The sequence below is a fragment of the Bos mutus genome, chromosome 1, assembly GCF_027580195.1.
Source record: "Bos mutus isolate GX-2022 chromosome 1, NWIPB_WYAK_1.1, whole genome shotgun sequence".
In the NCBI taxonomy this organism is placed as follows: domain Eukaryota; kingdom Metazoa; phylum Chordata; class Mammalia; order Artiodactyla; family Bovidae; genus Bos; species Bos mutus.
The window spans coordinates 150,875,528-150,900,113 of record NC_091617.1 but is presented as its reverse complement, the minus strand read 5'-3'; the positions used below and the strand labels follow the sequence as shown (position 1 = coordinate 150,900,113).

The 24,586-nt window shown below is 47.1% G+C and overlaps 1 long non-coding RNA gene across 3 annotated transcripts in view; it reads left to right on the top strand.

Annotated features, from left to right (window-relative positions):
• Positions 1-1,498: 1,498 nt before the first annotated feature.
• Positions 1,499-24,586, top strand: part of LOC138989372 (uncharacterized) — a 97,494-nt gene continuing 74,406 nt past the window's right edge. The window contains exons 1-2 of one of the 3 annotated variants that reach the window (XR_011465566.1): positions 7,889-8,059; positions 19,681-19,779. This is a non-coding gene — a long non-coding RNA (uncharacterized lncRNA). Of the gene's footprint in view, positions 1,636-7,888; positions 8,060-19,680; positions 19,780-24,586 lie in introns of those variants that run through there. The other 2 variants (XR_011465575.1, XR_011465565.1) reach the window with 2 other exon arrangements.

Here is a 24,586-nt window from a genome sequence, read left to right as displayed (position 1 = left end):
AGGTGAGGTCTGAGCAGATCTGAAAGATATGAAGGAACAAGTCCTACATGTGTCGGATGTTGGGGAAGAGCTGCCAGACTCCTGGTGGTCTCCGAGATCCTAGGGAGGAGAGCAAGCAAGCACATGAGGCCAATATGGAGCCTGGGGGCAGGGCGGCGTCTGCTCCTGCATGAAGGACTGTATCAGTGTCCTGAGGCTTCTGTAACAAAAGATCACAAACTGGGTGGCTGAAAGCATCAGAAATGTGTTCTCTCACCATTTTGGAGACCAGAAGTCTGAAATCAAGGTCTTATAAGGCCACGGTTGCTCCCTTGCTGGCTGCCAGCCATCCTTGGCATTTCTTGTCTTGCAGCAGCATAATTCTAATCTCTGCCCTCCGCCACCCATCCACACCCCGTCGTCTCACGACCATCATCCCTCTGTGTGGTTGTCACTGTCCATGTCCTGCTGGTGCATTCCTGTGGGCCCCTGCCTCTGTGTCTCTTTTCTTATAGACTCCAGTCATATTAGATCAAGAGCCTAGCCTACTCCAGTAGGACTTTATCTTCAAAAAACCCTATTTACATATAAGGTCACATTCACAGGTACCCATAGGCTAAGACCTCAACATACCTTTCAGGGAACACAATGGGACCCACACAGGGACCTTGCTCTTACTGCGTGTGAGGTGGGGTCACCAGGCAGTGGGCTTCCTGTGTGTCTGATTCCTTGCTCCGAGCTCTTGGACACACAGAGGCAGCTGCACAGGGTAGAGCATCCTTGCCCACTTTCAGAAAAGCTTGGATAAGCTTCTAAAGGTAAACGCACAGGGTAGCAGAACGGTTACAAAAGAAAAGAAACATTTCTGATGAAAAGACTGAGAACTGACTCGGTCCTGGCCCCAGGGAAGCATCGAAGGCTGCGTCCACTGGCAGCAAAGGTAAAACGAGAAATTGGTTTAGCTCCATAAATGACTTGTTTTCAAAATAAAACGGAAAAGCCAGAGGTTAGCATGATGACATGGAGAAGGAAATGGCAACCCACTCCAGTGTTCTTGCCTGGAGAATCCCAGGGACAGAGGAGCCTGGTGGGCTGCCGTCTATGGAGTCGCACAGAGTCCGACACGACTGAAGCGACTTAGCAGCAGCAGCAGTGTGATGACAAAGGTCTGCAGCTACCGCTTGGCAAAGTCGGAAGAACCTCCCCAGCGCGTTTCCTGTCCTGACCGGCTCTCAGCCTGGGCCGGAAGCCAGCATCCTGGGGATCAGCCGAGGATGCAGGGTCCATTCAGCATCGCGTTGTCTCTGAATCAAAGGACGGGTTTCTCTGCGGAGGGTTGAAACCCCATGCTTCCCAGGGCTTTCGTTGAACGCAGAGTTTGCATTTGGAAGTCTGAGAGGGAGGGACGGTGCTGAACTGACCTCGAATCGCCCTTAGACTGGCCACACCAGTCACGTGGTCTCCACGCTCCGTGTCACCCCAGCTCCTGCCTCTTCCTCCCCTCCCGCGTCCTGGTGAGGCCTCGCTCAGTCCCTCCTCACTTTTTGTCCTTCCTCCAGCTGCGATCCAGTGGCCCTTTTCTGGGTGATCAGCCTTGCTCAGCCTCCCGGACTCCTCGGCTCTGAGAGGAATCTTCTCAAAACGCAGCGCGAGCAGGTCAGCCCTTTGTTAGGCACTGTCAGTGGCCCCCCCCCAGCCCGAGCTCGGAGAGCAAGTGGAGGGTGGAGTCCCGCAGCCCTGCACCCCCATCCTGCCCCATACTGATGCGCTCTGATCCTCAGGGTAAATTAGCCGAGCTGGCTTACTTAGGGTGTCGCCAGGCCGGGGATCCTGCTGACTCAACTCGATAACATCAGGTGAAGGTGTCAGGGTGTCTTGGGGGGGGTCTCTGCTGCCCTCCTCCTTCTCATGCTGACACCACAGTTCAAAGCTCCGGGGTACAGTCTTTCGTCTTCTGCTTTTGGTTTCTTAGGGAGTGCACCGCCAGGCACTAGTCACAGTGTGGTATGTTGCAAGGATTTGTGCTGTTGAGTAAGATGGTAAAGTATCCGCCTGCGATGAGGGAGACCCGGGTTCGATCCCTGGGTTGGGAAGATCCTCAGGAGAAAGAAATGGCAACCCACTCCAGTACCCTTGCCTGGAAAATTCCATGGATGGAGGAGCCTTGGTAGGCTACGGTCCATGGGGTCGCAAAGAGTCGGACACGACTGAGAGCCTTCACTTTCACTTTCAATCTGGATCAAACTCAGTGATGAAACGGTGAGCCCTCCGGTTCTCAGCTGCATGGGGTCTTGCGCTCTATCCGCGCAGAGGTAGGGGGCCCCCTCTCTGAAAAGAGAACTCTTCTAGAAAGCAGAAGTTGCTTCTTTTTTTTTTTTTTTCTATAAGATTTTCCATTTTTTTCACCTAATATGCATAATCTTCTTATTTTACATGCTGAATTAGCTCACATGAGAGCAACTTTACGGAAGACATGATGGCATTTAATTATGCCCCAAATATTTGTCTCGGGGTGGTGAGAAGCTCAATGGGTTGCTAATTAAATAATTAGAAGTGGCTGCTTCAGTTTCCTGTGTCTTAATAATGGGGACATTCCTAATTAGGGGTGACAGATGAGGCGGCCAGCCATTCTGACGGCCCTCCCCACGGGAAACAAGCATTTTATGGACAGATTATTGCCATTCAGGCCTTCAGAGCTTCCAGAAATTTCTGTTAGCTTTAGGACTGTGGGTGCATGGACATCGAGGGATCTGAACACACGTGGGAAGGACATCCTGGGTGCTTTGTGTGAGCGCTGACTGAGGGTAGACTAGCTTCTTGGCTCTCCTTCTTGCTGTTAATAGCCATGAAGCCAGGGCAGGTTCCTGATATGTTCTGAGCCTCAGTTGCCTCATCTCTAAAATGGGGATAATTAAACCTTGCTCATCAGGGGTTGTGGGGAATCTCATGAGTTAATGCGTGTTAAGCACTTAGCCCAGGGCCCAGGATTTGGAGGCCAAGAAGGTAAGATGCTCACTCTGGAATCAGGTGCCCACAAGCAGGACTTCCTGTGTTGACCACGGTCAGGTGGGCAGCCTGCTTTGCTTCATCCCAATTCTTTTTTTTTTTTTGAAGGATGGATGCGCGAAGGACTTAAGACTCTAGACTTAGAGGAAGTTGCTTGCGCTGAGCAATTCCTCCAGGAGACTGACATTACAGTCTGGAAAGTCAAGATGGTCGGGTGGGGGTGGGTTGGCTTTCCCCTTAACCACATTCCGGGAGGGACTGTTTCGGCTCTGGGGAGGTGTTCCCAAACTTTTCAGGGTCAGGAAAAAAAGTGAAGTTGTATTTGGGGAGTCTTCTCTCTCCACGCTGTGCAGCGCCAAGGTTGGCCCTGGTTGCCGGGGCGGCACCGGGGAGAGCCAGGGAGATAGCACAAAGCATAGTTCGACTCGGTCTCAGTCTGGCGAGGAGGGTGGAATGATGGGCCGTGGAACAGCCACGAGTCACTCCTTGTCCCTTCTCTGGGATTCTCCACTCAGGTTCTCTTGAGTGGACATTCCAGTAGGGAACTTGGATTTTTCCACTGCAGCAACTTGAAAGGGAACTGATGATTTATTTCTTGACTGTACTTGTTGAATCCTGGTGTGATCCAGGCACTTAGCTAAGCTTTCTCTCACCATCCATCCTGACAAGACCACTCAAGATAAGTCCTGCTGAAGGTGCCAAGTCTCAGAGAGGTTGAGTGACTTGCCGCCAGATGCACAGAGTGTGGCAGACTTGCACCTGCCTCCCCCGGAGCCCAGAGCAGCTGCATGTAACCTCCGTGCTGCTGTGTCCTCCAGGGCTTAACACAGAACAGCACCATCCTGGGTGTGAGTCTGGGCACAGAAGTGGTGTTGGTGAAAGTGAAAGTTGCTCAGTAGCGTCCGACTCTTTGTAACCCTATGGACTATACAGTCCATGGGATTCTTCAGGCCAGAACACTGGACTGGGTAGCCTTTCCTTTTCTCCAGGGGATCTTCCTGACCCAGGGATCGAACCCAGGTCTCCCACATCGCAGGTGGATTCTTTACCAGCTGAGCCACAAGGGGTTGGTGAGCCGATGGGGAAAGGTCTGGGTCCTGCTCTGACTGCCGCTACTGGAAAGGGAACATTCAACCTTCCGCGTGTCCTTATGGCCTGAAGGATGGGACTCAGTCCTGATACAAGTCCTTACAATGCTGGGCCTCCATGTGCTAGAGGATTTCAGGGAAAAGGAAGCCATGTATGGCTAGATGGAGTCAGGGATGCATCAGCGCCCTCTGACAAGCAGTAGGTCGCACGGTGTGTTTCCAGACCCATCTGGGCTTTGTACTCTCCCCAGGTGATTCCTGGTTCCCCAGGTGAGTCCTGGTCCTGCCCCCAGGTCAGCCTTGTTCCTGCCCCCAGGTGAGCCCTAGTGCTTACCTGGTGGAGCCTTGGTCCTGCCCCTTGAACAGCCCATGGAAGTGTGTACAAGCCTAGCATGTCCCGAGCCACTGAAGCAGGTGACATGGCCCAGCAGTCCTGCACAACCTGCCCTGGCTCTGGGATCCAGAGTCACAAGGTCTGGATGCCTTTGCCTTCCTCATAGTGGAGCTGCACCCCTTGCCCTCTTTCCTGCTGGGTGTGAAGACCTCCTGAAGGACCCCAGACCCCTTTCTCCCTCGTGGGGTCCCAGGACATCTGTGGATGAGAAGAGGAGATTGCTTTTTACAGAGACCCGTCCTAAGCCTGTGCTCTGGCTTCCTGCAGACAGACCTCAAGCCCTGCAGGATGGATTGCAGCCAGAAGGGAAGGCAAAACAAATCTCAACACTGTGTTTCTGTTCGTTCGCTCAGCTGTGTCCAACTCTGTGACCCCATGGCCTGCAGCATGCCAGGCTTCCCTGTCCTTCACTATCTCCCAGAGTTGGCTCAAACTCATGTCCATCGAGTCAGTGATGCCATCCAACCATCTCATCCTCTGTGGTCCCCTTCTCCTGCCTTCAGTCTTGCCCAGCATCAGGGTCTTTTCAAATGAGTCAACTTTTTGCATCAGGTGGCCAAAGTATTGGAGCTTCAGCTTCAGCATCAGTCCTTCCAATAAACATTCAGGACTGATCTCCTTCAGAATGGACTGGTTGGATCTCCTTGCAGTCCAAGGGGCTCTCAAGAGTCTTCTCCAGCACCACAATTCAAAAGCATCAATTCTTTGGCACTCAACCTTCTTTATGATCCTACTCTCACATCCGCATATGACTACTGGAACAACCATAGTTTGACTATACAGACCTTTGTTGGCAGAGGGATATCTCTGCTTTTTAATACACTGTCTGGGTTCGTCATAGCTTTGTCAACACTGTGTATTTTCTGTTTTTTAAAAATGCGCCAGAAAAGCATAACTAAACACAGATCCAGGCAGGAAGAGCCAACACTTCTTTTCTGGCGCACTACCATGTTCCGATTTGGAGTGTGGTTAACCTTTGCAGTCATCTCACTATCTCCTTGAAGGATGACAGCCTGCAAGGTTCAGCACCATTTATCTGCTGAACGGTGGAGGCTGCCGAGGACTCTACAAGTGGTTTATGTTTTGACCGTGTTCCAAGTTATGCAAGTCATCCCCTTTGGTGGATAACAGCAGGTCCTGGAATCCTTTGTCCCTGGTCCCTTCTGCCTCCTTGCTGCCCTCTCCTGTTCACAGGGAGACTCTCCCTGGAATGTCCTTTTTCACCAGTGGCCACTGGGAATTCCCATGTGGATTTCAGCCCCTGCTTTCTTCTCAATGCCCTCTGCTTTGGGGACAGTTAGCCTGGATAGTAAGAGAAGAGCCTTCCCCTCCAGAGTCCGACAGTTTGGGTTTGACCCTGGCATAGCCTCCAAAGAACCTCTAAGTGGCAGGTTGGAAGGCAACCTCTAACCTCGGTGCTCCCGTCTTCTTGCTGTTCCACGGGGTACCAGTAGCTACCACCCACTTGGTTGTTGTGGGCAGAAGAGAGGTCACGTGCTCTTTGGTTCTTTCCCTATGAAGCTTGCAAACGGTGCCTGTCATATGGAAAACTCCCAAGGGGAATTGTCTTTGTCCTGATGCCTTTGGGACTCTCCTGCAGAATATTCTTGGTGGAGCCCAGACATGGATCGAATCACTCCTGTTCAGACTGGAGAATCATGACCTTGGGGGTCTCCCGAGAGCAGGGAAAACGCAAATGGTTCTTGACCTGATGGCGTGGCTGCCTTTCTGTGTGTGGGTGCTTCTCTTTCTGGATTTCCCTCCCTTTGCTGACTGGACACACAGGGGTTTGGGCTTTGTATTCAGTTCCCAGGGGAGGCTGGAACAAGTCATCACGGATGGGGTGGTTAAAACACAGACCTGTATTTTAAAAATTTTTTCCACATTGCACAGCATGCAGGATCTTAGTCCCCTGATCAGGGATTGAACCTGTGCCCCTGCCATGGAAGTGCAGAGTCTTAAGGACTGGACCACCTGGGAAGTTCTAACAGGTCTGTACTATAATGCTATTTTGGAGCCACAAGTCCAACATCAGAGTCTTGACAATCCTGGGCGCCCTCTGGAGGCTCTGGGGGAGGAGGCTCCTTGTCTCTTTCAGCCTCTGGTGGCTCCCGGCATTCCTTGGCTTGTGGCAACATCCCTCCAACCTGTTTCTGTCTTCCCTTGTTCTTGCCCTCTGAATCTGTCTTTTCCTCTTCATAGAAAGACACTAGCCATTGCATTGAGGGCCTACCCTGTGATCTCGTTTTTTGAAATAAGGATATTTTATTTATTTATTTGTGGCTGCACTGGGTCTTCATTGCTCTGTGAGGGCTCTCTCTAGTTGCTGTGTATGGGCTTCTCTTTGCGGTGGCTTCTCTTGTTGCAGAGCATGGGCTCTAGATTGCAGGCTCCGTGGTTGTTGCTCGTGGGCTTGAGAGCACAGGCTCAATAGTTGTGGAGCACAGATTCAGTTGTTCCTCGGCACCTGGGATCTCCCCGGACCAGGGACTGAACTGCTATCCTCTGCATTGGCAGGCAGATTCTTAACCACTGGCCCACCAGGGAAGTCCTCTATAATCTAATCTTGCATGCACGCTAAGTCGCTTCAGTCATGTCCAACTCTGCGACCCTATGGACTGTAGCTCTCCAGGCTCCTCTGGCCATAGGGATCCTCCAGGCAAGAATACTAGAGTGGGTAGTCATTTCCTTCTCCAGGAGATCTTCCCGACCCAGGGATTGAACCCATGTCTCTTATGTCCCCTGTAGTGGCAGGAAGAATTTTTTTTTCTTTACCATTGGTGCCACCTGGCAAGAATGATCTTATCTTAACTTTAACTAATTACATCTGCAAAGACTCTATATCCAAACAAGGTCACATTCTGAGTTTCCAGGTGAACATGACTTTCTGGGAAGCACAATCCAATCTACTACAGGTGTTAACTGTGAGGTCAGCAAGGGATAAGCACACACTTGTGCCTGGATGGCCTGGAAGATCTTTCATCCAGGCCCTCAAACAGACTGACTAGACTGGAGAATTTTCCTCTGTTTTCTTCCCCCAGGGTCCACGGCAGCTCAGAAATTCCCTGCCCTCAGCTGGCATTTCCCTGACTTCTTGAAGACTCATCTTTCTACATCTTGCTTTCCCCTCCCTGTCATCTCAAGTACCCTACGATGAAACCAAAGCCACGGCTGAGTGCTGTGGCTCGGAGAGGGTAAACAAATTTTTTTTTTTTAATGCTAGAATGTTTAAAAGCAAAACATTTTGAATTTGAAAACAGCATAGAGATAACCGCAACCTATAAATCAAGGAATTGGTGGGGCTCCAAAAATGCTCAAGCCAAATTCTTTCTGTTCTCCCCCTTTCAGCCCTGTTATCTGTTTGCATGCCCTCTTGGGCTTTGTGCGGGGGGTTCATTCTACTGGTTTTGTGCACACAGAACAGACCTCCAGGTCTTGGCAGCCCTTAGGAAGCAGGACCTGGAAAGCAATTATGGCCAAGAATCCCTTCCTTTCAGGAACTCGTGGTGTTCTGTTCATATGCCCTAGGGGTTTATGCAGCATTGCGGCGCTTGAAGGCTCATCTCTCTGCGCACAGAGATGGGCGTTGCAGGTGAGTGAGTGTCCCATTTGGCTCAGAGTGGGTGAAGGCACAGCCCAAGGTTTGTTCTCCTCTGGCTGCTGGAGACACTGTTGTGGGGCACAGAAGGGGTGGTGGTCCCCACTAATTTGTGTCTCTTGCATCTTTGGTGCTGGTGGTCTGCCTCTGGCATTTTCAGGAGTGGATAAGACCCCACAGACTGAGTTTGGGATCCTGTTTGACATCAATTACTTGGTCAAGCTGTGTCCTAGGGCCAGCTGGGCAGCTGTCTGACTGGATTTCTCATCTTGGGCTTCTCCCATCTACACATCTTACAGAAGTAAAGATCTTTCTTTGTGTGTATGATTCAGCTTAACTTATTATTTAAGAAATTGTTAACTGAAATATGTGCTCTGTGTGCTAAGTCACTCAGTCGTGTCTGACTCTTTGTGACCCCATGGACTGTAGCCCGCCAGGCTCCTCTGTCCATGGGATTCTCCAGGCAAGAATACTGGAGTGCGTTGCCATGCCCTCCTCCAGGGGATCTTCCCAACCCAGGGATCAAACCTGCGTCTCTTGTCTCCTGCCATGACAGGCAGGTTTTTTACCACTAGTGCCACCTGGGAAGCTGGTAATTGAAATATAATAGGTGTACAATATAGTATAATATTATATAAGTTACAGGTGTACAATAGAGTGATTTACAACCTAAAAGGTTATATTTTATAGTTATTATAAATATTGCCTATATTCTCCATGTTGTACAATATACTCTTGTAGCTTTTTAAAAATAATATTTATTTATTTGGCTGCTCCAGGTCTCAGTTTTGGCATGCAGAATCTAGTTCTCTGACCAGGGACCAAACCCAGGCCCCTGGAGTCTTATCCCGGGGACCATCAGGGAAGTCCCACTGTAGCTGATCTTATACAGAGCAGTTTGTACCTCCTAAGCCCCTTTGCCTACTCTGCCCCTCACCTCCTTCCCTCTCCCCCACTCTTGCCACCGGTCTGTTCTCTGTGTCCTTGGCTTCTTTTTCATTACAAAGATCATTTTATAAGGCTGCTCTTTGCGATTTCACAGCACAGGTGAAAAGCTCAGGAGTGACCTGAACAGAAGTCTTGCCTGTTGCATTGTCATGGGGGAGACACTCTAATGCTCTAACTGGAATGTTATTAATATGACAAGGTTCTATTTTTCTCGTTGCTTTTTTTTTGGTGAGAGAAGGAATGTGTGAATGTGGAGAAAGTTAAACAGGGGCCTCAGTGCATATTGCTGGGACTTAGAAGGGGGCGGTGGCATCACATAACCTGGGCTGAAGGGTTAAACCTCTCACGGGGTCCTTCCAGATGGAGCTTTAGGTGGATTGGAAGGAAACTGCAGTGAGCTGCAATGCAGGCAGGTAGGGTTTTTCTAATTGGGTGGCGGTGGGTAGTGAACCTGCCCATCCCCCGCCATGACAGAGTGGAGTCTCTGGCTCCTCGGCTCTGGGGTTGGAGTGGGCACTGTGACTGTTTGGGCCAACAGAATGTGGTGACAAGTGGTTCAGCTCCTGGTGAGACAGGCTGGGACCCTGGGTCTTTACTGGAGTGCTTGCGCCTGGACAAAGTTCTCCTCCAGGAACAGATACAAAGAAACTATAATGGACTAAAGAGAACTGCAGGCAGGCACAGTTGGCGCCAAGTATGAACAATAAGATACAAAAGAGGCCACAGATTTATTGCCATTTCTGCGGTGCTGGGAGCAAAAGCAGGGTATTGCGCTGTGACCCCTGCACACAGCACCAGCCAGGGGGTGGGCAGGCCCCCTCAGCCACCCTTCTGGGCCTGACCCACCCATCTGCTCCTCCCCCCACCCCATTTAAGGAGCCAGCTCACCTCCCTCGGGGAGTGAGCAAGGGAGCCTGTTACTTGTTCTCGGTCCCTCTTGCTGGAGTGCGAGTCCCAGTTCTGTTCAGCCACTCAGTCGTGTCCAACTCTCTGTGACCCCACGGACTGCAGCACGCCAGGGCTTCCCGTCCATCACCACCTCCCGGAGCTTACTCAAACTCATGTCCATGGAGTCGGTGATGCCATCCAACCATCTCACCCTCTGTGGTCCCCTTCTCCTCCCGCCTTCAACCTTTCCCAGCATCAGGGTCATTTCAAATGTCCCAGGGTCCCAGTAAAGCCTTATCCAAATTCCCAGTCTGGTCTCTTGTGCTTGTGCTCAGCCCAATTGCTTTTCCACTCCTGTAGACTCAGAGTGAACAGTTGATTCCCTCTCTTTTTGGACTCTGATTATATGATGGCACAGTCACAGCAGAAACCATCCTCTGGAGCACATTTACACACAGATGCGAGGAATTCCGTATCTGTTATCTCATTTAATCCTTGCTCAGTCACCCAGTTGTGTCCGACTCTTTGCGATCCCATGGACTATAGCCCGCCAGGCTCCTCTGGCCGTGGGGTTTCCCTGGGCAAGAATACTGGAGTGGATTGCCACTTCCTCCTCCAGGGGATCTTCCAGATCCAGAGCCTCTTAAGAATTTCTACTGAGTCAAGAATCCAAGAACCCTGCTGGCTAACATAGGCGCTGCCTCCACTGAATGGTGGGCGTTCTGCCTCTTGGAAGCACCTGTCTTGTAAGGAGTGGGATACTTGGAGATGCCCATGGGGGTGGGCAAAGCCTGTGTCCAGTGACCAGGAACGGCCTTGGGCGCCCAGCGGACAGCTCACTGGAGCTGAGATACACCATCCCTGCTCGCCCTCCCTGACTCCTGACCCACGACGTCCTGAGCCAAACCAACAGCAGCGTGAAGGCTTTAAGTCTGGGGTGGCTTCACATGGAGCGGCGCTTACCTGGGGCATTTTTGTCGAGATAAGACTGGTCACCTGGCAGGGCTGGGGAGGAGGCTGGGTGAAAAGTGGCTCCAGTAAGAAAGTGAAAGTGAAAGTTGCTCAGTCATGTCTGACTCTTTGTGATCTCATAGATATACAGTCCATGGAATTCTCCAGGCCAGAATACTGGAGTGGGTAGCCTTTCCTTTCTCCAGGGGATCCTCCCCACCCAGGGATCAAACCCAGGTCTCCCACATTGCAGGTGGATTCTTTACCAGCTGAACCACAAGGGAAGTCCAAGAATATTGGAGTGGATAGCCTATCCCTTCTCCACAGATCTTCCCAACCCAGGTCTGCTGCATTGCAGGCTGATTCTTTACCAACTGAGCTCTCAGGGAAGGAAGCGGTGGATAAAGATTCCAGCCGCTCTCCCAGGTGAAGGTGAAGGTGAAGAGGTGCGTCTGGTGGGGACCAGCGCAGGTACAGATGCCTGCAGGAGGCCCCAACTCCCCGCCTCTGGGTGGGGGCAGGGCAGCTGGAACAGTAAACAAAGGGGATTCCTGAGTTCCATCACTTATCAGATGCCAACTGAGCTCACATGTGCTCAGCACGTGAGATAGGAGGCGTGTGACAGACACCACCCTGGTCCCAAGAAATCCCTGCCTATGCCTGGGGAGAAAGAAGTCCCGTGGGATGGAGATGAGGCCAGAGGGGGATGGAAGTGGACAGGGTATGGGCTCCTCAGGGGTTTGGGCCCCTTGATTAGGCAGCTGACAAGTGTCCCTGGACCAGGCAGGTTCTGGCCAGCCTGCCCCATCTCTGCCTGCTGCTGGGCTGCTGGATGCCCTGCTTGATGGCCAGTCTGGGGAGAGACTCAGCCAGACCTGGAGTTAGTGGCGGGACCCCGCTGACCCACGTCAGCTGGTTTCCTTCATCGTCTGCCGCTGTTGAGCCCCTGCTGGTCTCGGCTCCTTGGCTAAGCTTCTGCTGCCCCCTCCCGGCTGGAGCCTAGTGACCCCGTCACCGCATGGGTAGTGATGGGTGGTTGTGGTTTCCATTTCTCCCTCTCAACATGAATTTGCTGGATTGTCTCCCAGAGTTTAACATGTAACTGGCAGTATAGCTTTCAGTTCAATATTATCATTGTATTAACAGCTTGCCATGTCATTTAGGACTAAGTGTTATAATCTTTGAGCCTCTGTTTTCTCAGCTAGAAAATGGGACTAATACTACTGATTTTGCAGGGCTATAAGGATTAAGTGGGCTTCCCAGGTGGTACAGTGGTAAAGAATCCGCTTGCCAATGCATAAAATGAGGGTTCCATCTCTGGGTCAGGATCCCTGGAGAAGGAACTGGCAACCCACTCCAGCATTCTTGCCTGGAGAATCCCATGGACAGAGGAGCCTGAAAGGCTACAGTCCATGGGGTCGAAAAGAGTTGAACACGACTGGGCAACTGAGCAAGATTAAGTGAAATAACAGATGTGGAATTCCTTGCACCTGTATGTAAATGTACTACTGAGTGATGGTTTTGTTGTTGTGGTTGTGCCATCATATAATCGGAGTCCAAAAAGAGAGGGAATAAACTGTTCACTCTGCGTCTACAGAAGTGGAAAAACAAGTTTTTGGAGAAACAAGTTTTGGCCTGTGGGGAAGAAGCTGGAACAGAGACCTAAAATGTGCTGACGCTGGCCCTGTCCCTGTTTACCCAGCTCTGGGAGGGACAGTGTGGTTTGAGGAATTTACCTTCTTATTTTCTTGTCTTTGGTTTTCCTTGTTGCTGGAGTGCAGGGAAGCAGAGTCTGATCTGCTCAAAGCAACTTTTATGGATGAGATTTAGCTTTCAAGTCTTCCTTCTAGAGATGACTTCAGGACTTTGAGGAAGAAAAAACATGAAGTTGTGATTTAGGAAGATTGTAACTCAAGCATTTGTTGAGAAGACACCAAATACTTTATTTCCTTGTAAGAGAAGAAAGATCATATTATATAATCAAAACGTGTAAAAGGAGGTGTGCATCGTGTTGGCTAAAGAAAGCCTAAGGTGACCTTCGGGGCTCCCCTGGTGGCTCAGTGGTAAAGAATCCACCTGCCATTGCAAGAAACACAGGTTTTATTCCTGGGTCAGGAAGATCCCCTGCAGGAGGAAATGGCAACTCACTCCAGTATTCTTGCCTGGGAAGTTTCATGGACAGAGGAGTCTGGTGAGCTACACAGTCCATGGGGTTGCAAAAGAGTCAGACATGACGTAATAACTAAACGACAATAAAAACAAAAGTGACCTTCAGGGAAGCATTAGCAGTGGGAGATGATGGCTGCCCTGAGTCCCACTGGATCCAGCGTTCATTTCTCTTGGTGGTCTGCCGCGTGATGAATGGGAAAGCACTTGCCTTTCTGTAGGCTATCTATTGACCTTAGATGACTGCATTATAGCCTACTGGTTGGAAACCCCCAGGCCACAATGATGAACACTGATCAGACAAGTGGACCTCTTTTAAAAATGCAAACTAATAAGTTTCACAGAAATCACTCATTAGGGTGTGCTAGGATGTGAGCAGTGCAGTATGTTTTGTCAAAATGTTGGATGAGGTAATTTGGTAGAATGAACCATTCTACCATATATGGAGGCACCAGGTCATTCTCAGTTGAGATCATTCTCACAGAGAGATTTTCAAAATATAACATAGCTGTGAAAGCAGTAATAGGGGTTTCTATGGCTGCTATCATCACCTGAATGGCACATCATGAATGTTACTACTCTTTCTCCTCCATCCATCAACCACCCATTCCCCAACACACTCATCTACCTATTCATCCATCCATCCACTCATTCATCCATCCATTCATCCACCTACCCATCCATTCATCCATCCATTCCTCCACCCATCCATCCATCCACCCATTTATCCACCCATCCATCCACTCATCCATCCATCCAAACATCCATCTGCCCAGTCAAACATCCATCCACCCACTCATCCATCCATCCATTCATCCACCCACCCATCCATTCACCTATCCATCCAAACATTTGTCCACACACTCATCCATTCATCCACCCATCCATCCACTTGTCCATCCATCCAAACATCCATCCATCCATCCAACCATCCATCCACCCACTCATCCACCCATCCATCCATCCAACCATCCATCCACCCACTCATCCGTCCATCCATCCATCCAAACATCTATCCATCCACTCATCCATCCATCCAAACATCCATCTACCCACTCATCCGTCCATCCATCCATTCATCCATCCACCCAAACATCTGTCCACCCACTCATCCATCCATCCACTCCTTCATCCATCCATTCATCCACCCACCCATCCATTCATCCATCCATCCAAACATCTATTCACCCACTCATCCATCCATCCAAACATCCACCCAACCACTCTTCCATCCATCTACTCCCTCATCCATCCATTCATCCACCCACCCATCCATTCATCCATCCATCCTAACATCTGTCCACCCACTCATCCATCCATCCACCCATCCACCCGCTCATCCATCTATCCATTCATCTACCCACCCATCCATTCATCCATTCATCTACTCATCCATCCAACAAAAAAGCATTGAGCACCAACTAAGTGCCAAGTATTATGGAAGGTGCTGGGGACAGATAGGTGAGACAATCCTTGGCTGTAAGGGGTTTGTTGTCTGCTGGGGACAACAGACAAGAAGGGTTAATGTTCAGTGCAGTGCTCGTTTATGAGCTCTCAGGATAGAGATTTGGAAGCCTGCTAGGTCAGGGGAGTCAGGGAAGGGTGTCTGAGCCTCCCTGAGCTGGCTTCAGATTCACATCAGATAAGTTCAGTTCAGTCGCTCAGTTGTGTCCGACTCTTTGCAACCCCATGAATTGCAGCATGCCAGGCCTCCCTGTCTATCACCAACTTCCGGAGTTCACTCAGACTCATGTCCATCGAGTCAGTGATGCCATCCAGCCATCTCATCCTCTGTCGTCCCCTTCTCCTCTTGCCCCCAATCCCTCCCAGCATCAGAGTCTTTTCCAATGAGTCAACTCTTCGCATGAGGTGGCCAAAGTACTGGAGTTTCAGCTTTAGCATCATTCCTTCCAAAGAAATCCCAGGGCTGATCTCCTTTAGAATGGACTGGTTGGATCTCCTTGCAGTCCAAGGGACTCTCAAGAGTCTTCTCCAACACAACACTTCAAAAGCATCAATTGTGGGTTTGATCCCTGGTCAGGAAGGTCCCCTGGAGGAGGGCCCTGCAATGCACTCTAGTTTTCTTGCCTGGAGAATGCCATGAACAGAGGAGCTTGGTAGGCTACAGTTTGTAGGGTCGAAAAGAGTCGGACATGACTGAAGCGATGGAACATACACACACACACACACATACATATTTACCAATTGCCCAAGACATTTGTTAAAAATATCATGAACATATTTGTAGAGTAAAATTGTTTTAAAAAACAGAGAGGGAGAGGTGAGAGGGTATGAGAGAGAATGAGAGAAGCCAGCGTTTAGATATCACACCCAGAAACACAGGAAGATGCTGTATTATGAATGAGCCGTATTAACTCCATTCCTAAAATAGTTTTAGCACACTGCATTTTTAGAAAAAGGGAAATACCCCAGGTCCAATGGAAAGGTTCCTGTAACACCGTCAGCAGTTCCTGGGGCTGTCCTCTTGTGACCACCCGTCTGCGACCCCGAGTTGAGAACATCGAGGCCCCTGTGCCATGGGTGGTGGCTGCCCATCCACCATCACTGGTGAATTGACCCAGGTGTATTTCACATGGCATCTCCCATGCACGTTGTGGTGTGAGGCGCCTGGGCTGGACTCACAGGTTTGGTTTATGCCTCCCTGGAAAGGGCAGGCGGCCAAGCCCTCTGGAGTCAGAGCTGAGGTGCCAGATTCGGCCAGAGCCAACCCCTTGCAAAGTGGAAAACTGAGACCATGGAAAACCCTCTCTTAAGAATGATTCTTGAGTTCAGCATTGGACCTTGTCAGATATTGTTGAAGTCCTCTAGTGAAGATACTTAAGGGAATTCCCTGGTGGTCCAGTGGGTAGGACTCTGTGCTTCCACTTCAGGGAGGGAGGGGTCGTCCCTGGTCAGGGAGCTAAGATCTTGCATGCTACAGGGTCCCCCTCAAAAAATAAATCCAGGTTGACGTGACGCCGGGGCCGAGGCGAGTGAGCAGGTGCCTCAGTGTCCTTCCCCTCCCCATCCGTCGCTTGGCTGCCTACACACCGAGGAAACCAGAATTGAAAGAGACATGTGTACCCCAATGTTCATCACAGCACTGTTTACAATAGCCAGGACATGGAAGCAACCTAGATGTCCATCAGCAGGTGAATGGGTAAGAAAGCTGTGGTACATATACACAATGGAGTATTACTCAGCCGTTAAAAAGAATACATTTGAATCAGTTCTAATGAGGTGGATGAAACTGGAGCCTATTATACAGAGTGAAGTAAGCCAGAAAGAAAAACACCAATACAGTATACTAACACATATATATGGAATTTAGAAAGATGGTAACGATAACCCTGTATGTGAGACAGCAAAAGAGACACAGATATATAGAACAGTCTTTTGGACTCTGTGGAGGAGGGGGGATGATTTGGGAGAATGGCATTGAAGTATGTATAATATTATATATGAAACGAGTCGCCAGTCCAGGTTTGATGCAGGATACAGGAAGCTTGGGGCTGGTGCACTGGGATGACCCAGAGCGATGGTACGGGGAGGGAGGTGGGAGGGGGGTTCAGGATGGGGAACACGTGTACACCCGTGGAGGATTCATGTTGATGTATGGCAAAACCAATACAATATTGTAAAGTAATTAGCCTCTAATTAAAATAAATAAATTTTAAAAAGTCCAAAAAAGACAGAGCTGCAGCAAGCTGTTGTGAGCTGCTGGGAGTCCCAAGGTTCCTTCCATCTTTTTGTTGCTGTTGTTACAGTTTTCTAAAAAAAATTTCCATGGGAGGATAATTACCTAACAGTATTGTGATGGTTTTCGTCATACATCAACATGAATTGGCCATAGGCATACATGTCTCCCCTCCCTTCTGAACCAACTCCCCCCAACCCCATTCCTCCAGGTCATCACAGAACCCAGGCTTCTGAGTCATACATCAAACTCCCACTGATGATCTGTTTTACATATGGTAATATTTCATGGGCTCCAAAATCACTGCAGATGGTGACTGCAGCCATGAAATAAAAAGACACTTACTTCTTGGAAGGAAAGTTATGAGCAACCTGCTGCTGCTGCTGCTGCTGCTAAGCCCCTTCAGTTGTGTCCGACTCTGTGCGACCCCAGAGACAGCAGTCCACCAGGTTCCCCCATCCCTGGGATTCTCCAGGCAAGAACACTGGAGTGGGTTGCATTTCCTTCTCCAATGCATGAAAGTGAAAAGTGAAAGTGAAATCGCTCAATCATGTCTGACTCTTCACGACGCCATGGACTACAGCCTACCAGGCTCCTCTGTCCATGGGATTCTCCAGGCAAGAGCACTGGAGTGGGTTGCCATTGCCTTCTATGAGCAACCTAGACAGCATATTAAAAAGCAGAGACATTACTTTGCCAACAAAGATCTGTTTAGTCAAAGCTATGGTTTTTCCAGTAGTCATGTATGGATGTGAGAGTGAGAGTTGGACTATAAAGAAAGCTGAGTGCTGAAGAACTGATGCTTTTGAACTGTGATGTTGGAGAAGACTCTGCAGAGTCCCTTGAACTGCAAGGAGATCCAACCAGTCCATCCTAAAGGAAATCAGTCCTGAATGTTCATTGGAAGGACTGATGTTGAAGCTGAAACTCCAATACTTTGGCCACCTGATGCGAAGAGCTGACTCATTTGAAAAGACCCTGATGCTGAGAAAGATTGAAGGCAGGAGGAGAAGGGGACGACAGAGGATGATATGGTTGGATGGCATCACTGACTCAATGGACATGAGTTTGAATAAAGTCTTGGAGTTGGTGATGGACAGGGAGGCCTGGCAGGCTGCAGTCCATGGGGTTGCAAAGAGGTGGACACGACTGAGCGACTGAACTGAACTGAATATTTCATGAGGTACAGAGATCTAGCGGGTATTGGATGGGTCCCACCTGGTTGGGCAGGTGTGGGAAGGAGCAGGGCTGACCTGTTGCTGGGATCTGACTATGGGCAGAGGAAGGGGGGAGATGGGAGGGAGACAGAGGAAGAGACACACAGAAAGAGAAAGAGAGAGGCTGAGTTATTCTGAAGCCATGACATGGTTCTTGATTTATATGGGCGGGAGGTCTGACTTCCTGGGTGATCCTGTGACAGGTTATGGTGCTTCAAAAATGACTCCTGTCCCCACCTGTAGAACACATGCACACACACACACACACAAAAAGAAGACACCAAGACCATATCAAATTTTGTTTTTATTGTTCCAGTCAAAAAAAAGGAGGAACACCTCAATATGTAAACAGTTACCCTAACACAGAGAGTTGTTAAAGATATATATTTTTTTATTCTAAAAAAATTTGGCATTGTAGTGATTTCTCAATACATAACTTGTGCTTTCGCGCGCCGCATGCTTTCGCCTTGGTGTCCGTGCGCAGACGTACTTGGAGTTGAGTTACAAAAGGACTGAGAGGTGGTCAGGAGCCAAACCAGTGCTTGTGCCCTACCTGGCTTTCCTTCCCAAACACTGTGGTGGAAAGGTTGGCGATATTGACTTCAGAAGCTGATCTAGTTACTTATTCGGAGCAAAAGTCAGAAGACTTGTAGGGTTTTGGAAAAATGCATTTTCTTTTTTTTTTTTTTTCAGTTCATCACTAAAGGATCATTGGTTTTGCTCAAGGAAAACTTCATTTTTTGCATTGTATTTTTAGTATCTATAAATCTCTTTTGTAATTACTCCTGTTTCATGATTTTGCTGGACATGTAGATTACTACTAAATGCTATTGAAATTCTACCAATGATTTATTGTTTTCCACAGATTTACTGAATCATTTCAACTCGCTTGACAGTGTGGTCAAGGACATTTTGCCTTTTTTTTTTTTCCCAGTAAAAGTCATTCTTAAAAAAAACAACTCAATCCTAAAGCCTTGAGAGCCTTTTATGCACAATGGTGGATTTACTAATAAATGCTACTGTGCTATTCTTTCTGTGGTCTGTGTTCCTTAACCTGGAATCCTAAGTCTTCTACAATTTAGCACCAGTTTTCAAAATGCATATTTTATCAAATCCTACAATAAGTTCTCTCTCTGTGTCTAGGCTGACCTGGCTCCCATCTCCCAGTCTTGCTTTGTGTTTGCCTAGCTTTGGACCCTCTCTCATGCTGACTCCTCAAACTTCAAGGAAAGCCCTCCCTCCTGGATCTCTATATTCCGAATCCCATTTAGTCTCGAGGAATATCAGGATGAATGTCCCGTCTCTTCCTTTCCCAGGAAACCATTCCCGAGGACTTACATGGAAGCTGACCTGCTTTCTTTAAATTTCAGAACAGTTGGTATACCCTCTATATTAGGTTGTCTTATTCTGAAGGCTAGAGTATGTTAATTTCCCTCTATGCCTTAATATCTTCATTTGTAAAGTGCGAGTCACTATTTGCTCACTGGGCTTCCGTGTGGCTTGATGCACTCAGCACGTGTTGTCACATGTAGAGAGCTGGTAGCCATGAGGTTGGTTGTAGGCTTATTGAGGGCAGAGGAAGTCACCATTTCTTAGAGTCTCCAGGGTAACTTGCCTAGGACATCACCCACTGCACTGCAACCATTCATGGCCAATACTCAGTCCAGCACATGTAGGTTTAGGACAATTAACTATGGGGCATCCACATCCAGAATATTCTGAGTGGAGTTTTTTCTTTATCTCGTCAGTGACTTACATCCCTGAGAATGGAAATACAAGTGTATGCCTGCTCCCAGCATTGGTGAACTTCATGCACCTTGAAAACGAAACATTTTATTTCTCTGTAGGTGAGATTTATCAAAAACTCAAGTTTTAAAGACTTTCTGGGAACAGAATTGAATCTCTGTTTAGAAAACAGCGTTTTCTAGGAACAGAAATCGAAACGCCGTACCTGGAACACCCACGTGCAGCCCGGTGACACCTTACCTTGATGACTTGGTCCCAGGAGCGCCTGGGCTTTGTTTTGTACATTAGTTCCTGACAGTTCTATGTGGTGGTGGAATGAGAACTTCCAGGTCCATAGAAACATGGATGTTAACAAACATGAACGCTCAAACCAGATTAAGACTTCTCCTCAATCTCACAGGTTCAGATTAAAAAGATTATTAAAGTTTAGGCACTGCTGAGCACTTTTGATCTATTGACTTTTCCAGAATAGTTTTCTATCTTATGAAGTGGCTCACAGAACCACCTCACATTTTACAGGGCCATAGTAATGTTTTTGGCCTTATTATTGTGCTATTTTGTTAGAAAAGGCAAATATCATGAATTATCTTTCAAATAAGAGAGGAAGAGGGTGATATGGTTGAAATAAAGCAGTTGAATGAAAATGGTATTATGGTTTAAGCTTTTTGCCGCCTTAATTGTGTTCTGTGTTGTTTAGTATCAATTTTTTTTTTTTTTTGGCTAGCCTGGGGTCCTGGATGCCTGCTTCAGGGAAGGTAGAGCAGCATTCAGGTTAAAAGGAAGTTGTCAATAACCTGCTGGGGCTGCTCGAGCTGTTCATGGATGAACATGCAAGATGTGGGCATGCACTTATTTTCTATCAAAGACACTATATTTCCTTAGGGCATTTTTTTTTTTTTACTGTAGAGGAGAGTATAGTGCTTATTTGGTAATACTGCAAACAGTCAGACACGACTGAGCGACTGAACTGAACTGAAGTGAACAGTTGTCTAGAAGGCACCCAACTCACACTTATAGCTTGTCTATTTGCTATAGGAAGTAAAAGAGAGAAGAATGTAGTTGGTGAGGGTGTGCTGGTGACAAGCATGGATGGTAATGAAATTTCACTGCCACCTGCAAAGGAATCAGTGACACTCTTAAAAGCGTCTAAGACTTAAATCTAAATCATCTTGGGCTTAGTTAGTGTAAGGATGGAGTACACCAGATCTGATGGTGATGCAGACCAGAACTCAGAGTCACAGAAGCGAAAAATGTGGGATTCAAAGGCTTGCTGAACAAGATGAGACTAAGAGCAGACACATTTCCTCCTCAATCTCAACTGAAACACTCACCAAGATAAACCACATTCTGGGCTGTAACACACACCTTAACAGACTTGAAAGAGTAGAAGTCGTGCAATGTCTGTTTTAGACCGCAATGAAATTAAACTAGAAATCAATAACAGAAAGATAGGTGGAAAATCTCAACGTACTTGGAAATGCAACAACATAATCTAAATAACATACAGGTAAATAGGAATCTCAAGAGAGTTAAAACATATTTTGGACTAAATGAAAATGGAATTATAACTTATCAAAACTTGTGTGATGCCTTCAAAGAAGTGCTTAGAGGAATGGAGAAGGAAAAAATAAATTTCTCTTTTCAGAAGACATAGTTTTCTATACAGAAAATCTGAAAGAATCAACCAAAATTTTTTTTTTGCAACTAATAAGCCATTATAGCAAGGTTGCAGGATACAGGGTTAATATACAAAACCTGTATGGCAGCAATGAACAAGCAGAATTTGAAATAAAAAGCACACCATTGTTTACATGAAGACTCTCCCAAATAAAACGCTTAGGTTTAAATCTAACAAAATACACATGAGGAAAACTACAAAACTCTGATGAAAGATATAAAGATGAAAGAAATAAATGGAGAGATAGTGCATGTTTATGAATAGGAAGAGTCAATATCATCAAGATGTCAGTTCTCCCTAAAGTGAATGATAGATTCAATGCAATTCTAGTCAAAATCCCAGCAAGTTGTTTTGTGGAAATTGACAGACTGATTCTATGGTTTGTACAGAGAAACAAAAGATCCAGAGTAGCCAACCTAATATTAAAGGAGAAAAATGAAGTTGGAGGACTGACACTACCCCGTCTCAAGGCTTATTATAAAGCTACAGTAATTAAGACAGTGTGGCACTGGTGAAAGAATAGACAACTAGATCAGTGGAACAGACTAGAGAGCCCAGAAATAGACCCACATAAATACAGTCAACTCATCTTTGACAAAGGAGTGAAGGCAATACAGTGGAACGGAGACAATTATTTCAATAAAGGTGCTGGAATAAAACTGTACATTCATATTTCAAAAACAATGCATCTAAACACAAGCCTTACATGTTTCACAAAATTCACTCAAAACGGATCATAGATTTAGATACAAAATGCAAAACTATAAAACTTCTACCAGAGAACATATGAGAATACTTACATGACCTTGGGTATGGCAATGACTTTTAAAATACAACACCAAAGGCATATTTCATGAAGGAAAAATTGATAAGCTGGTCTTCATTAAAATTAAAAGTTTCTGCTCTGCAAAAACACTGTCAACAGAGTAAGAAGACAAATCACAGACTGGGAGAAAATGTTTGCAAAAGACCCATTTGATAAAGCGCTATTATCCAAAATGTACAAAGAACTCTTAAAACTCAACAATAAAGAAGTAATCTGATTAAAAAATGGGCAAAGAGATTAAACACACACACTTATGTTCTACTGATCTATGACAACCCACTCCAGTATTCTTGCCTAGAGAATCCTGTGGACAGAGGAGCCTGGAGGGCTGCTGTCCATAGGGTCGCACAGAGTCAGACATGACTGCAGCGACTTAGCATGCATGCATGCATTGGAGAAGGACATGGCAACCCACTCCAGTTCTTGCCTGGAGAATCCCAGGGACAGCAGGGCCTGGTGGGCTGCCAGCTATGGGGTCGCACAGAGTTAGACATGACTGAAGCGACTTAGCAGCAACAGCAGCAGCAGCAGCAGCATGACAAAGAAGGCAAGAATATACAAGGGCAAAAAGTTTCTTCAATAAGAGGTGCTGGGAAAATTGGACACCTTCACGTAAAAGAATAAAATTAGACACTCTCTGACACCACACACAAAAATAAACTCAAAATGGATTAAAAACCTAAATGTGAGTCTGGATAATTTAAAACTCTTAGAGGAAAACGTAGGCAGACTACTCTTTGAGATAAACTGAAGCAAGATCTTTTGATCCGCCTCCTAGAGTAGTGGAAATAGAAATAAACAAATGGGACTCAATTAAACCGAAAAGCGTTTGCACAGCAAAGGAAACCGTAAGCAAAGTGAAAGGACAACCCACAGAATGGGAGAAAATATTTGCAAATGAAGCGACTGACAAGGGATTAATCTCCAAAATATACAAATGGCTCATCTGGCTCAATAACAAAAAATCAGACAACTCAATAAAAATAAGCAGAAAATCTAAATAGACATTTCCCCAAAGAAGGCATGCAGATGGTCAAAAAGCACATGTAAAAATGCTCAATGTCACTAATTGTCAGAGACACGCGAATCAACACGATTCTGGTCAGAACGGCCATCATCAAAAAAATCTACAAACGGTAAATGCTGGAGAGGATGTGGAGAAAAGGGAACACTTTTGCACTCTTGAAGATGTAAATTGATACCACCCTTTTGGAGAACAGTATGGAGGTTCCTTAAAAAACTAAAAATAGAGTTGCCATATGATCCAGTGATCCTACTCGTGGGCATACAACCAGAGAAAACTGTAATTCGAAAAGATACACTCACCTCGGTGTTTGTTAGAACACTGTTTACAACAACCAAGACGCGGAAGCCACTTAAGTGTCCACTGACAGGAATGGATAAAGAAGATGTGATACGCATATACAATGGAATATTTCTCAGCCATGAAAAGAATGAAATAATGCCATTTTCAGCAACATGGATGAACCCAGAGACTGGTACCCTGACTGAAGTAAGTCAGAGAAAAGCAAATATCATATAATAATGCTTATATATGTGGAATCTAAAAGACTGGTACAGATGAACTTATTTACAAAACAGAAATAGAGCAAAAACCCATCTTATGGTTATGAAGGAGAGGGGAGAAATGGATAAATCGGGAGGTTGAAATTGGCGTATGTACATTATTACTGTGTTCAAAATAGTGGCTCAGTCAGTAAAGTCAGTTCTCCTCACTCAGGCAGTCAGGAGACTACTTGCAATCCAGGAGACCTGGGTTTGATTCCTGGGTCAGGAAGATCCCCTGGAGAAGGCAATGGCAACCCACTCTAGTATTCTTGCCTAGGAAATTCCATGGACAGAGGAGTCTGGCAGACTATAGTGCTTGGGTTCGCAGAGAGTCGAATATGACTGAGTGATTAAACCACCACCAACATATACAAAGTCGATGACTAAGGACCTACTGGACAGCACAGGGAGCTCTGCTCAATACTCTGTAATGACCTACGTAGAAAAGGATCTAAAAAAAGTGGGTCTATGTATACGTATGGTTGATTCACTTTGCCATGCAACAGAAACTAACACAGCATTGTAAATCAACTATATTCCAATAAAAGCTTTTAAAAAGTGGGCAATCACCTGAACAGACACCTCATCAAAGAAGAAGTACAGTGGCAAATAAACATACAAGAAGATGCTCCATATCATATATCATCAGGGAAACGCAGATGGAAACAACGAGACATCAGCGTGTCCCTGTTAAAATGGCCAACATCTAAAACGCTGACAACTCCGAACGCTGGCAAGAATGTGGAGCAGGAGGAATTGTCGTTTGTGGTCGGTGGGAATGCAAAGTGGTCCAGCTGCTTTCGAAGACAGCTTGGCAGTTTCTTCCAAAACTAAA